Genomic DNA, 14,976 nt, shown 5'->3' on the forward strand with positions numbered 1-14,976 from the left:
AGAAAGAAAGAAAGAAAGAAAGAAAGAAAGAAAGAAAGAAAGAGGATAGCCCTGATAACACATGTAAAACTTAAGAAGGATCTCTTATTATTTGTATTGTTATTAAAAAAATATACATATCATGAAATGATTATGTATACGTTAGCAACACCAAGAATTTACTCTGCTATTAAATGGGAAACAACATCACTTCCTACTTTTGAGGAATGGTGAAATAAAAGGTATAATTACACAGTTATGTTTAAGGTAAGTAATTATATCAGAACAAGAAAAGGAACTCATACAAAATGACAGATTTGTCGTTGTTGTTGTTGGGATGAAAACCTTTTATTGAGCTTTGGCAAAACAAGGTACATACCTCTATGGATGTTACATATTTATATTACAGTGCCATCCTATGCATGCCTATTCAGAAGTAAGTCCAACTGAGCTCTGTGAGACGTACTACCAAGGTAAGTGCATCTACGATTGCAGCCTGAGTGTATTATTTGGTATTTAGTTATATAAATGCGGGCAAAAGCATATATGCTTATCAAACCTTGTTTCATTGTTTTGCATCATTACATTTCTTTTTTGAATGTGAAACGAAATTCTAAATAAATTAATTAACTGCACACCTGCCTTCAGACTTCATTTGACAGACGCTGCATTGAGTCCTGTGAAGCTAGCGGATTCATTAAATATCCACAAAATGCCGCCTTACTAAATAACATATAAGTGAACAAGGAGTGTGGGGGGCAGTGTTGTGTAGTGGTTACAGTGGCAGACTAGGTCCTAGGAGACCAGGGTTCAAATGTCCACCCAGCCATGAAGCTCACTGGGTGACCTTGGACCAGTCATTGTCTCTTAGCCTTACCTACCTCAGAGAATTACTGCAGGGATTAAAGGAAGGGGACAGTGTATGCCACCTTGCAGCGGCGTAGCGTGGGTTGTCAGCACCCGGGGCAAGGCAAGTAATTTGCGCCCCCTAACCCCTAACCTGCCGCGTCAGGTGATCTGAGGCGAGTTGCCGCTGGCGCTGCCGCCCAAACGACGCCACTTGCCCGGAGGAGGAGGGGGGCAGAGAGGCGAGGAAAATGCAACATGGCCCAGCAACTGCAGCAGCGGCGGCGGCGGGGCTGTGAGGAGGGGCTGCCTGGTGCGCCCTCTGTGGCCCTGACGCGCGGGGACCGCGGCGAGCGCTGAGAGCCGCTGCCAGCTCGTCGGTTCCAAGAGACATGGGGCTCTGCTACAGCCTGCGCCCGAGGCTCTTCCGCGACTCTGGAGGCGGCGAGCGCCCCCCCCAGATGTTGCGCCCAGTGCGGCCGGCCCCCCTTGCACCCCCCACGCTACGCCACTGCCACCTTGAGCTCTTTGGAGATGCAATAAATGCAATAAATAATTTTTATTTTTTTTAAAAAAGAGACTGAAATTCCTGTGAATAGATCAAGGGTTTTTAGCAACTTCCCTATGAGGAAAAGTTACAAGATTTGGGGCTTTTTAGATAAAAGGCAAACAAGTGATAAAGGTTCACAAATTTATGCATGGTGAGAGTAGAAAGTTTCCCAGAATTCTTTGGGGTAAGACATGACTTTTCAAAGTGGTATGATATTGCCTTAAATGTGTAGTGCAGATTGGGCTTAAGAACCAAATTATTTCAGCAGGCTTAAATGTTCTTGTTTGATGGCACTGTTCATAAGATTCACACAGGGCCGTGGTCTGTTTTGTGCAAAGATCACTCCACGCCCAATACCTAAGGGGTAGCAACAATGAAATTTCATAAATGGGGAAAAAGAGAAATGACCACTCTAGGATCAATCCACAACTGGCTTTTATGACGTTCCCCAAACAGGACTCAACTTCCTTGCCAGTCAGGCCAAATTTATCTTGCAAGTGCGACTGTTTGAGACAAATTGCAAAGTGAACTTCAAAAAATGCCGTGGAGTTATGAAATAATAATAATAATTAAACAGAGATTAGAGATCCAGTGATGGGATTCTGGAGATCTGACAAGTACTGTGTAACTGACAGCAACAATGACCGATATTAGACTGATATGATATACCATCAACACGCTTTGATGCTGTCTGATAGAGATCTGCTATATAATAATACATCTGTCTTATCTATCAATCAATCCATCCGAGCTGTCATTTCTCTCTCTCTCTCTCTCTCTCTCTCTCTCTCTCTCTCTCTCTCTCTCTCTCTCTCTGAGGTGTGCAGAGGGAGAACCTTCCCCCTCTTTCCACCCATCCCCCTTTAAGCAGAAGGCAATCAGCCCCCATTGTTTCTCTTTAATGTGCTATTTGGGGGGAGGGGAACCAAACCAGCCTGTAGGAGGGCCTGGTGGCAGCAGTGAATAATCACCTCATGCAGATTTCCTAGCCTTGCATCTTCGCAGTGGAAATTAGCATGCCATTCCCACCTTCTCTCTCTCTCTCTTGCACACACACTCCACCCTCTCAATACTAGCCTTGAACTTGGCCTTGCAGGGGATCTGCCTGCATGTGCTTCCCAGAGAACAATATGGTCATTATTTATCCCACCTCCTTTGTTCATTTGGGGAGTTCTGGGTGGGAAAGAATCACCAGCACCATCCTGGTTTCGAGATGGATTGGGAAGAGAAGAACCCCAAGAGGATGAGCGTTCTGAGTTCCATAGGTGTTCGGATCACCATCACATTATACATTCATCGCATGAATTTCCATGGCACTAAACCCGGGTCACAATCAAGCAGCCATTCCTTGGTTGCATGTGTGTGATTTTTCCTTGCCTTTGTGGGTTTTGTATGGCGAAACCTTCTAGCTTTCCACTGAACGACATAAACCTACAGAGTTGTAGTTAATCAGAGAACACACATAAATTCTGGCTCTATTCCCACTCTATTCTATCACAGGAAAATGTGCACAAGGGGACAGAAAAAGCCAGATATTTCCCCTGTTGGATGGCTGCTGTGCAGATACCCCAAAGGATGCTGTGGATTAAGCCCACCTTGAGAGTGTGAGCTGGTTATTTCCTAGATTACATGGTCATGGTCGATATTGTCCTCTTGGGCATGATTCAGCTTTCCCAGGCAAGGTCTAAGACCCCCACATCCCTCAAACTCACTTGCATATCGGCCAGACAGTGTATACCCAGCTCCCTATTCAGGCTGTTAATATGTGCAGATTCTCCATCCCTTGTGGTGAACATGGACAATGGCCAGTATTTATGCACATTCGCCATTCAACTCACATTAACCCTGACATATAAAATGCAGACAGACACGCAGAGAGACAACACAGACATCAGGGGTCCACAAATGCAGTTGCCAGGCTGTCAGCAGTGAGCATAAATCTCTTTTCAGTCAACTGCCTGCTTGCCAGGCCCGGGTGACCATCCTAGAGTGGCAAGGGTTTTTTTTATTTTGCTGCCAAGTTCCCTGGCACAAGTGCAGAAGTCAGTAGGAGGGAGTAGTGTCATGTTGCACTGGGCTTTCGAGTCATCTTGGAACACCAAAAATCTCTCACCCTAATTCTGAATACAGTGGTACCTTGGGTTAAGAACTTAATACGTTCTGGAGGTCTGTGCTTAACCTGAAACTGTTCTTAACCTGAAGCACCACTTTAGCTAATGGGGCCTCCCGCTGCCGCTGCGCCGCCGGAGCACGATTTCTGTTCTCATCCTGAAGCAAAGTTCCTAACCCAAGGTACTATTTCTGGGTTAGCGGAGTCTGTAATCTGAAGTGTATATAACCCGAGGTACCACTGTACATCCAAAGCTTAGCACGACTGAGAAACTGCCTCTCCCCTTTCTACAGTCTTCTTCTGCTGCTGCCCAAAGACTCAGATGAGAGGCAGGTTTGCTGGCAGGTTATTTCAGATCAAGGGACGCTGGTGGCACTGTGGGTTAAACCACAGAGCCTAGGACTTGCCGATCAGAAGGTCGGCGGTTCGAATCCCCATGACGGAGTGAGCTCCCATTGCTCGGTCCCTGCTCCTGCCAACCTAGCAGTTCGAAAGCACGTCAAAAGTTCAAGTAGATAAATAGGTACCACTCTGGCGGGAAGGTAAACAGCATTTCCATGCGCTGCTCTGGTTCGCCAGAAGCGGCTTAGTCATGCTGGCCACATGACCCGGAAGCTGTATGCCGGCTCCCTCAGCCAATAAAGCGAGATGAGCGCCGCAACCCCAGAGTTGGCCACGACTGGACCTAATGGTCAGGGGTCCCTTTACCTTTACCTTAATTTCAGATCATGGCTGCTGGCCGTGATGGTTATGCTCTGCTTCCACCATTGGGAGATGGCAAGGCTTCTGAATGCCAGTTGCTGGAAGCCACAGGACTGGAAATAGTTCCTGTGCTTGAATCCTGTTTGTGGGTTTCCCATAGGCATCTGGTTGGCCACTGTGAGAACAGAATGCTGGACTAGATGGGGCATTGGCCTGGCCCAGCAGACTCTTCTTATGTTCCAGACTGTGGACTTAGTGATTTTACAGGGGGCTCTACAGATCACAGGCATAGCCAGGATTTATGGGGGGAAAGAGGACACCCACCTTTCATCATTCTCTGTCTGGCTCTGTCTAGCAGATTCCGAATGAAATGTCTCAAAAATAACTGTTTTAAATTGAAAAAATTCCTTCCAGTAGCACCTTAAAGACCAACTAAGTTAGTTCTTGGTATGAGCTTTCGTGTGCATGCACACTTCTTCAGAATTAAATTAAATGTTTTAAATTGCTTTCTTTTGACCCCCCCCCCCAAGTGCTCAGAAAAAAATCTGTCAAAATATTCCTACAATTTCTACTTTCATTTAAGTATTTTTATGTATTTACTTGATAAAGGGGGCAGCTGCCCCCCCCTCCCTGGCTATGCCCATCCATAGACATATATGTCAAAATTAAGATCATTGTTATTTTTATCCTACATGCATGTTTTCAAAGAACTGCATTTGCCAGCCTTGTTGTTGGGGGACAGGAGGCCTGGTTATTCTGAAGGGGAAGTGGACTCCTCTCTAAAATACCACCCTAACTGGGTGGCAACCAAATATAATGGCTGGCTACCAAGGGCATCAAAAAATGTGAATATCTGCATTCCATCTGCCCTGTTGTTCAGCCACAGCAAAAACACGCAGAGAGATTGTTTGTGAAACCATCAAAATGATTTATTGTCACAATGATTGAACTTTAATAAACAACAACAATAATAATAATAATAATAAGGAATTGGATTACAGAGAGGTATTGGGTTTTGTTTTTGTGCTAATGGCAGTGATAAACAATGTAAAAAGCAACAACAGCAACCCCCCAACAATGAAATATAAAAACACATTGCAACAAGAGGCAAGGCAGCAATAAAACCACAGAATTGATAGCCAATAGGGAACCAAGGCAAAATAAGACTCTAAATGGCAGAAACATCAAAAGCACGTTGGAAAAGAGAAACATCCAAATGACAAGATTTGAAATCAACCCAGCACAGATCTGGCCAATGACGACACAGTCCTAAACATATCTACTCACATTGCCTCCAATTAAGTGGATACAGGATTGCAACTCTAGCACTTTATACTTCAGCATTTATAGAGTGTTGGAAATGCTTCACATTTGCTATAATCCAGGCATCCCCAAACTCGGCCCGCCAGTTGTTTTGGGACTACAACTCCCATCATCCCTAGCTAACAGGACCATTGGTCAGGGATGATGGGAATTGTAGTCCAAAAACAGCTGGAGGGCCAAGTTTGGGGATGCCTGCTATAATCTTTACAACCATCCTGTATGTGAGACTTCTTCAACCAGCTGTTTTGGTCTGCAACTCTCATCACTCCCAACCAGACAACAGCTGCCCTGGTTGGGGCCAATGGGAGTTGCAGTCCAACAAAGCTGGGAGGGCACAAGGTTGGAAACGGATGCCCTAAGTCAAGTCTTATGCTACCCCCACATTGCAAAAGGGATCAGAGGGTGAGACTGAGTGACTTCTGTAAGGTTCATAGCAGAAGCTTGGGGACCCTTCTGGTTCATAGTTCAGAATGCAATCCTACACAGGTGTACTCAGAAGCACACTCCCATTGTTTCCAGTGCATCCTGTCCCCACCTACCTGGAAGTAAGCCCCATTTAAAAAAGAAAATTGTGTTGTTACCTGCTATGCCATACAAGATCAGTGTGTTTATACCTAGGGCAGCCAAGAGCAGTGCGGGAGGATTGGGCTTTTGCACCTTTAATAGGAGCATAACAAGAACCCACACCTACTGGAATCAACTAATAAAGGTACAGGAGCACCATTCTCTTTTTCACATGACCACCCAACTAATCAGTTTCGCATGTGGCAGTTAACATTGATAAAATACAATATATATAATACGTAGGGACATGTTATTTTCAAAGCAAACCCCTGCAATCCTAGCCAGCACCTCAGATGTCAAATGGAGCACATAGAGAACGTGGCATTAAATGACATGGGACTTATCACACAACCCTATACCATCTACTCAAAATCAAGACCCACTGAATGGTATGCATACTTCCCCTCCTATTGTCCTCACAACAGCCCTGTGAGGTAGGTTCAGCTGAAAAGGCCCAACATCACACAGTGATTTGAACCCTGGTCTTCCCATTCCTAATCCAACACTCCAACAGCTACACCACACTGCCATTGTCCTTTGTGTTAAAATTAAACTGCAGTGACCTACTGTTCTGCACTAGAGATGCCTGAGGAATTTGTTTTGTCAGTTCTGAAGCTAAAAGAACTGATCTGCGCTTCCCAGACTTAATGTGGAGAATTGGAACTTAAAGATAATTATCTTTCAAATTTTGGATTCTCCAAATTCTGAGAGACTGTTCTTGGCTTGCCTCCCCCTCAGCCATGCATTAGAAACAGATACTTTAGGCTAAAATAGGATTAGAAATGTACACATGTGAGACAAAATGAATTTGTACACGCATAATTTGTGATAAAATTCTATTAGATTTCTTACATTTATAGCCTGCTTTTCTTCCATCACAGAATCTATATTGTTCCCAGGAAGTCACCCATTTAGGCACAGACCAGATCCAGACGCTACTTCAGAGCGTACCTGCAATGTTGCTGCCATGTGTTGTCATGTTGTGTAGCCCAACCAAAACATCAAAACTGGATTACTTGCAATGCTCTCTACGTGGGGCTTCCCCTGTGCTTGACCTAGAAGCTGCAATTCATGCTGAGTACTGCAGTACTTTTGCAGGCAGGTGTGAGACCCAGTCCCAGGTCCTAGGGAATCCTCGGTTTCTGAGTTAAGATCAGGAACAGCAGGCAAGCTTCCCCAATCAATGATCTTCCCTTGAAATCTGGAGCCATGGGGGAACTCCTTGGTGAAAGAACGCACTTCAGAAGCTACACTGATGTTTAACAGGCGTGAATAGTGTCATGTGTCACCTGAGTTTTCACCCAAGAACTTACTCAATATGGTGTAGACAAGTCAAAGTGGAAAATACATGTCTCTAATAGGTATAATTTTGAAAAGCTACTGGCCTGGTCATTTTCTGATGCCTGTGCCAAAAAGGTTAAGTGATCCTAGGTGAAATCAGCCCCCAGCAATCAGCTCAGGTCCCCCAGCTGTCTATCTCCATTGAGTCACAAGCCATATCAATGATATCACATCCCTCTTAATGACATCAATGACTACAGATAAGAAAGTTCACAGTTCAGACATTTGCTTCTTTGCCATGGTTGTTTTCCTCCTCCTCCTTCAGTATCTTAGCTATACAGAGCTGCTCTTGGTTTCCATGTGTGATCCAAATCAGCAAAGCATGGCAGACCCTAGAAAGATGGAGACCCAATACTGTCCAATTTCCATGTCCAGAGACGGGCTTTTCTGGCCCAGTTCCCCTGTCTCATTAGACAATCCAAAAATTCAAAGCCTAGAGTCCCAAGAAAGTTCTTGCTGTGTAGGGTATCCTGAAGAAAGATGACTTGAAAATCAGGTCCATGTGAAACAGGAAAAGCAGACATGCCTTCATCCGTAGTAAACGTGACCAAAAAATCAACGTTTTCCAAGTTCTTGAAATTCCCCATCATAATAATCTACAAAAACAAGAAAATAATAGTTGTTCATTTGGTTCAAATAGCCTCTTCTGAAACCACAATTCAACACAATAAATTGCCCAGATCACTCTAGGCCATGGCAAATTTTTCAATGTAGATTATTGCTATTATTGTTATTGTTATCTTTATTAGTTGTTGTTTTAGCTATGGCACCTCAAAGCAACTTACAATATTTTAAGCAAAAAGCAACCACATACATAGCTTTAAAAAACCCCAACATTAAAACACCCCACCCACGCAAAAAAACTGTAGTTAAAAGCCAAAGACCCGATTAAAAAGGAATGTTTGATTCCTATCCAACCAAAACAAATGAGAGGGTCTCCAATTGTGCAAAAGAAGACAGACAATGTCAAAGGAACTCAGATCCAATGAAAATTGTAAAAAATGATTTATGAGCAGACAACCAAAACTGCATGTAAAATAAACATGTATATATAAACATGAGTTTACAACAATATCCCCTAAGTCATCAGTTGATCTCCCAATTCCTAAAATTGTTAGAATATGGATAATAGCATACAGATGACAGCTGTAGATTCCCTTTTGGCCTTTTGTATACATTTTTTCACAATAAAGCTTTAAAGGTGAAGAAGATCAGTCCAGTACTTTGATAAAGTAAGCCTCATATGCTGCCATGGGATCGCTGAGTGAGCTCTGAGTATTGTGTCCTTGAAAATAAGCCACTCATATCGGTCTATTGTCGGGGGGGGGGGGAATTGTGCTGGTTTTGCCTTGGAGCTCAAATCACTGCAAGGGCAGATTTATACATACTACAGACACAAACTGGTTTAAGACGCCCTGCCTCCAGGAACTGTGGTTTATAGTTAAAGCTATGGTTTTCCCAGTAGTGATGTATGGAAGTGAGAGCTGGACAATAAAGAAGGCTGATCACCGAAGAATTGATGCTTTTGAAATATGGTGCTGGAGGACACTCTTGAGAGTCCCATGGACTACAAGAAGATCAAACCTATCCATTATTAAGGAAATCAGCCCTGAGTGCTCACTGGAAGGACAGACCCTGAAGCTGCGACTCCAGTACTTTGGCCGCCTCATGAGAAGAGAAGACTCCCTAGAAAAGACCCTGATGCTGGGAAAGATGGAGGGCACAAGGAGAAGGGGATGACAGAGGAGGAGATGGTTGGATAGTGTTCTCAAAGCTGCCAGCATGAGTTTGACCAAACTGGGGGAGGCAGTGGAAGACAGGAGTGTCTGGTGTGCTCTGGTCCATGGGGTCACGAAGAGTCGGGCACGACTAAATGACTAAACAACAACAAAAGCGGGTGGCTAGAGATAACCAAGGGAGAATTCCCAAGCATGCTCACTACTACAATCCCTAGGATTCCTTGAGAGAAGCCATAAATCCAGTGGTGGCTAGTGCTGGTTGAGAATGGTAGGGCAGAAGGCAGGGAGGCTAACAGTAGGTGGCGCCAGAGAGCCAATGACAGGCATTCTAGTCTTGCCCCCATCCTCTTTCCTGCTGAGTTCTACAACAACACTGAGACTAAGGTAGAGGAAGCTGACAGGCAGTGCCACCCCCTGGACTACGTGGAAGTAAGAAGGCAGCCAAGGTGAGGGGTTGGCTGAGGGCAGAGTGAGGTTGACAGGGAAGCACCCCACTTGCCCCAGTGATGCAGCCTCTATGATAAAACTGGCACACCAGCTCTTAGCACAGGATGTGATAACCAGGTAAAGCTGATTCTGCAGCAGCCTGCCAGAGGAGCAGCTGCTCTGGAGTTCCCATCCCAGGGTTCAAGCGATGTCGGCAGAGTGAACCAATGCCAAATTGATGAGAGGAGCACCTGCTCCTTCTCTGCCTCGCGAGCAAGGAGCGTGGGGGGTTCCTCTACTGTGTAAATCAAAGAGAGGGAGCCACTAATTGGCAGGAGACACACAGACACCCAGGCACCAACCCCGTCCGTGGGAGAAGAGGCTCTGCCATCTGCTATCCCAAAGTTTGAACATTTGCGCCTCAGATAAATAAAGGCGAGACTAGCGACTCAATAGAGAGACCCTGCTCTCTTTTAATTTCTGCTTTTGCAAAGGCAGCCCAAGGTCCCTTGCAAAAAATAACAATGCTGGGTGTGTGTTTTATTCCATGTTTTCTTGATGGTTGACTAGGGCTGGGGAGATGCCGAAACCACAATTATCCAACCGAAAGTCCGTTGTTGTGTGATCACCCTGCAACAGTGTCAAAACACAGATGCAATCTCCACCTTTGCCCAAGGATAATCTCTCTGAGATGGGATGGGTGTGTTCAAATAAACCTGTCTTTTGCTTTGGAGTAAATCACTGCAGTAACTCACCCATTGCCTCTGTTCCGAGGCCCTGAACAAATTCTGTTCCTGCTCATCAGATGGCTGTTATTGTTATTGTTACACAGCCACTGAGAAAGCTGGTGCTTCTGTTGGGACTTGGAGACTAACACCACACCAAACTGGAAGTGTGAGGTTTTGACCAAAAGGTGCATGCACACACGCACACACACACACATTCATCATAAATAAAATGTCAGGGATTTTTCTGCTTAATCGGATTCCTTCCCTTTGCCAAATTTTCTATTCATGCCCTTTGGAAAGGAGGGATTCCGTCCCTCCTCCTTCGCCTCACCCCATCAACCATTTCATCAGCACACGGGGAGAAACTTTCTGGACAATTTAATCTCGCCAGGGTATTACTTAGCAAAACCCCTTTCACTGTCAATTTTTTCCACCCTCCTTTCTGCCCCCCTCCCTCTCCAGTCTCAATTGAATTTTGCAAGCCCCTGATATCTTTCTTTCTTCTCTTCTTGCTCCCACCCCTCTCTCTCTTTTGTAGAGACACATGCTATTTATGCAAATCAAGGCTTTTCATACCCTTTCCCTGGCTGAAGACCTCCAACTCAAAAACGTGACCAAAAAAAAAAAAAAGCCATATTCTCCCCCTGCTAACTCCTTAGCACAATTACACCTCCATTCTGCTCCAGGGGCCTGGGGTGGGGGGAAAATATCATTTTAAACCAATTGCACATGCTGTTTGTCTTGGATAATTGCAGGGAGACTCAGATGCTAAAAAGGTAAGAAATATTCCATTCAGAGAGGGAAAGTAGGGGAGCTTCAGAGTTCTGCCTACGCAGCATGTTTTTCCCGTGGTTACTGGAGCTGTGTGTGTGTGTGTGTACACACACAAGATTTTTGCCAGCTCTTTCACTTGCGCTGAGTTGAAGCTCCTCTTAAGGCAATCATTTACATTTTTCTTTAAGCAAGAACTTTGCCTGTGCTTTGTGGGGTGGGGGGTTCTTTGCAGACAGAGGAAACGGGTGGAGGGGGGGGAGAGAACACGCAGCTGACATTTCCTTATCTCAAATTACAATTTCCTGCAAATATCAAGATAATAAGGACATCAATGATCTGAAATCCAAAGTCAATTGAGCCCCCTAATCTCTCCCCTGCAGATGCACTCACAAAAACAGGAAGGGGGTTCAGATGAGAAGCCACAAATATGGGGCGCGGAGAGCAAACTTCAAGGGACGCAGGCAGGCAAAGGAGGTAGACAGCCAAGTCCGTCTGGGCCTCCTCCTCTGAATAGGCTCACTTGGACCATTGTTCTCCATCCCTCCCTTGTCTCCTGGGGAGGGCTATGCATGGGGGAGGATGGGGGGGTTACAGAGAAGAGGGGGGGAGTAGCTTCAGCAGTGGCACCCAGGAATGCATCAAAAGGAGGATAGGAGTTGGGGAGGGGGAGGGAAGAGAAAACACACAAACACTGCAATAAGAGAAAGAGGAGACAGAGAGAGAGAGACAGAGTGGGAATGTCAAGGACCCCCAACTAATGAATAGCAAGTTTGCCCTTGAACCTCACAGACCCAGGCCATTCCCAGGCCCCAGACAAGAGCTGAGGCATGCCTGAGCCCAGCTGTAGAGAGTCTGGCCTATGGTTTATCTCAGACACTTTGACAGGCCAGGCTGTTCCCTTGCATAGCTCAGCCTAGGCTGGCGGCTCCCTAGCAACACAGCTCAGGGCAGGAACCCAGGCTGAAGGCTTGCCTGCTGCATACAGAGGAAGGAGGAGGTGAGACAGTGATGGTGGTGGCGGCGGCAGCGGCATGGAGGGAAGAAGCTGGGAAAGGGGCCACATATTAACCCATCATATCCTGGGCAACTCACAGCAAAAGCACACACAAAGGAATTACACAGCATACCCCTAGTGCCCAGAACACTTCTCAGTCCTGTACGGTAGACCAGTACTACGTGTAATCTTCATATTGCAGGTGGGGTGGGTAGGGTTCGAGGATGAAATCATAGCGCAGAGGGAACCTGACTAGCTTAAGCGAGGCAGAGCAGGTTGTCTTCCATCACTTGACCATGACTCCCCACCCTCCAGCATCCTCTGCCCAAGGCAGTTACCTAATGGTAGGGCCGGCCCTGAGACCAGATGAACAAGTGGGAACAAGTGGGACACTTTTCAGCCCGAGGGACACATTTCCTTATGGGCAACTTTCCAGGGCCGATGTGCTAGTGATGGGTGGCATCAGACGCAAAAATGGGTGTACATTGTACAATAGGCTGGTTTCTATGAACACTCACAGATCCCGCTCTGACATCCGTACAGTCGAGCAAGAGGCATTGCCGGCGTTCAAAGACACATTCCAAGCAGGCAAAAGCACTCGAGGAGATTGTGAAACAAGTCCAGAGAGGGGCATGGCCTGGGGAGAGCTTTGAGGGCTGGACAGAGAAGCCTGGAGGTCCATAGTCATCATATATATACATATATATCTTGAATACAGAAAAGGAAAGCCAAGACCTGCTTAAATGGATAGAATCTGAGTGGGAGAAAATGACAGCGGGGGTCAAGCAGCTGTACCACATTATCAAAAAGCAACTGGGCTTCATTGTGGCACAGATGGAGTGGGCCAAGAAGGAGATTATGACGAAGAGGGATGAGCAAATGGCCAAACTCTCCTAGGACCTCTCCTCTCTGGGCAGCAGCATCCAAGAGATGGAGCAGACATCTCGGCTGCCTGTGAGTGACTTCCTGCAGGACGTTGCAGGCACCTTGGCAAAGGAGCAAGGAGGTCAAGTTTAAAAACGTAGCCGCTTTCCCTCCAAAGCTAAAATGGAAAACTTGGGAATTTTGGGACGTCACTGCCATTTTGCAGAAGTTCAAAGAGAAATTTAAAGGCAATCTGATATCTGGATATTCACTGCGTAAAGCGAAAGTGTCTCTGAACCCAGCCACAGCTCATCCTCAGCTCATCATATCCGAGGACCTGAGAAGTTTGGCACTGCCAGAAAGGCCACAGGCCCTTCCTCTCAGCGCTGGCCAATTTGAGCGCTGGCCGTGCACTCAGTGCCGGGAGTCCTTCAGCTCTGGCAGAAGCTACTGGGAAGTCGCGCTCTGTCACAAGAGACTAGGGCCCTGCGGGACTTGATTTTAGAATGTTGTATATTTTACTGTTGTTAGCCGCTCTGAGCCCGGCTTCGGCTGGGGAGGGCGGGATATAAATAAAATTATTATTATTATTATTATTATTATTATTATATTTCTTATTGAACAAAAACACATGTGTTGTCTCTTTTTTCAAATTGTGATGTCTACAATACAGTTTCATTTGTTGTGAGACATTAGTATTATATACAATATTAGGTTGGGTGGAAAGGGGGGAAAGAGAGGGGATGATGAGTGGAGTGGAGGTCAGGTGGTTATGCTTCTATTCTTCTACTTAGTGTATGTGTGGGATTATGTGTCAGCATTACTTGTATGGGTTCTCTTATTATTCGCTTGTTGTGTTTCCTTGGTGGTGAGAGAAGATGGGGTGGTGGCGGCCAAGAGTGTTATTAGTTGTCTTTGGATGGCTGTAGTGAGCTTTGTTGTTTTGTGTGTGTGTGTTTTAATCAGGTTAGCCAGATTGATTTGTATGCTGTTGGCGGATTTTTTATCATCTTGTTGGTCTATGTATGTGATAAAAGGGAGCCATACCAGGGTGAAGGCATCTTCTATTTGTCCCTGTGTCATTTTCAGTTTATTGGTTAGTTTTTCTAATAGGACTGTTTCCCATACTATTTGATACCAATGGTCCAGATTTACTCCTGACAGGTCTCTCCAGTGTCTGGCTATGATGTTTCTGGCTGCTGAGAGTAGGTAGATTATGAGTCCCTATGATGTGAGTGGACATTACTGTCTTGGAAGATGTTTAGTAGGGCCAGTTCTGGGGTGACTTCTAATACTTGTTTTGTTATTTTGCATATTTCTTGTATGATTGTTGTCCAGAAGAGTTGGATTTTGGGGCATTCCCACCACACGTGGAGGTATGTGCCTGTGGATGTGCATCCTCTCCAGCATTTTGGTGAGGTTCTTGGGCATATTAGTGCTAGTTTCCTTGGTGTTAGGTACCATCTGTAAATGAGTTTTAGGGTGAGTTCTTTCCTTTTCGCTGATATGAATTTAAAGGGAGGCTTAGACCACATTCTAGTCCATTGGGTGGGGTCAATCTCATCACCTCTGCCATCCTCCCACTGTTTTTTGATTACATCAAGGTGGTTTGTGGGATTTTGAAGCAGTATTTTGTCATCCCCCACTTCTGGATTAAAGCATAAACTTGCTCATCACACAATGACTGCATCATCAAACAAATATTCTAAATGGAACAACACAGATACAACACAACCAGCGTAACTTTTCTGTTGCCTTTGAACAATGCTTTCCAAACTCCCATTCACACATTCATCTGCCCTGCATCAAGGGAACAGTAACCAAGGAGTGCCCAGGCATGTATTGCTAGATGCATTCATGGGTTGCTAATGGCAATCTCCAAGACTATGAGAGCTTCTTAGGGGCATTTGGCTGGCTGTTCTTGGAAGACAGAGCAGTGGGCAGCCTGGGGCTTGGTTTCACCCAGCTACACAATCCTTATTTTCTTACACAATCCCACTAAACTCAACTTCCTCATGGACTACTTCGGCAATGAA

General features: G+C 45.5%; 1 long non-coding RNA gene across 2 annotated transcripts in view; it reads right to left on the reverse strand.

Moving 5' to 3' along the window:
• Positions 1-5,127: 5,127 nt before the first annotated feature.
• Positions 5,128-14,976, reverse strand: part of LOC309518533 — a 100,230-nt gene continuing 90,381 nt past the window's right edge. For both annotated transcript variants that reach the window (XR_014213439.1, XR_014213440.1), the window contains exon 5: positions 5,128-8,011. This is a non-coding gene — a long non-coding RNA (uncharacterized lncRNA). The remainder of the gene's footprint in view (positions 8,012-14,976) is intronic.

Source organism: Podarcis vaucheri (genome assembly GCF_965113315.1).
Source record: "Podarcis vaucheri genome assembly, chromosome: 14".
NCBI classification, from domain to species: domain Eukaryota; kingdom Metazoa; phylum Chordata; class Lepidosauria; order Squamata; family Lacertidae; genus Podarcis; species Podarcis vaucheri.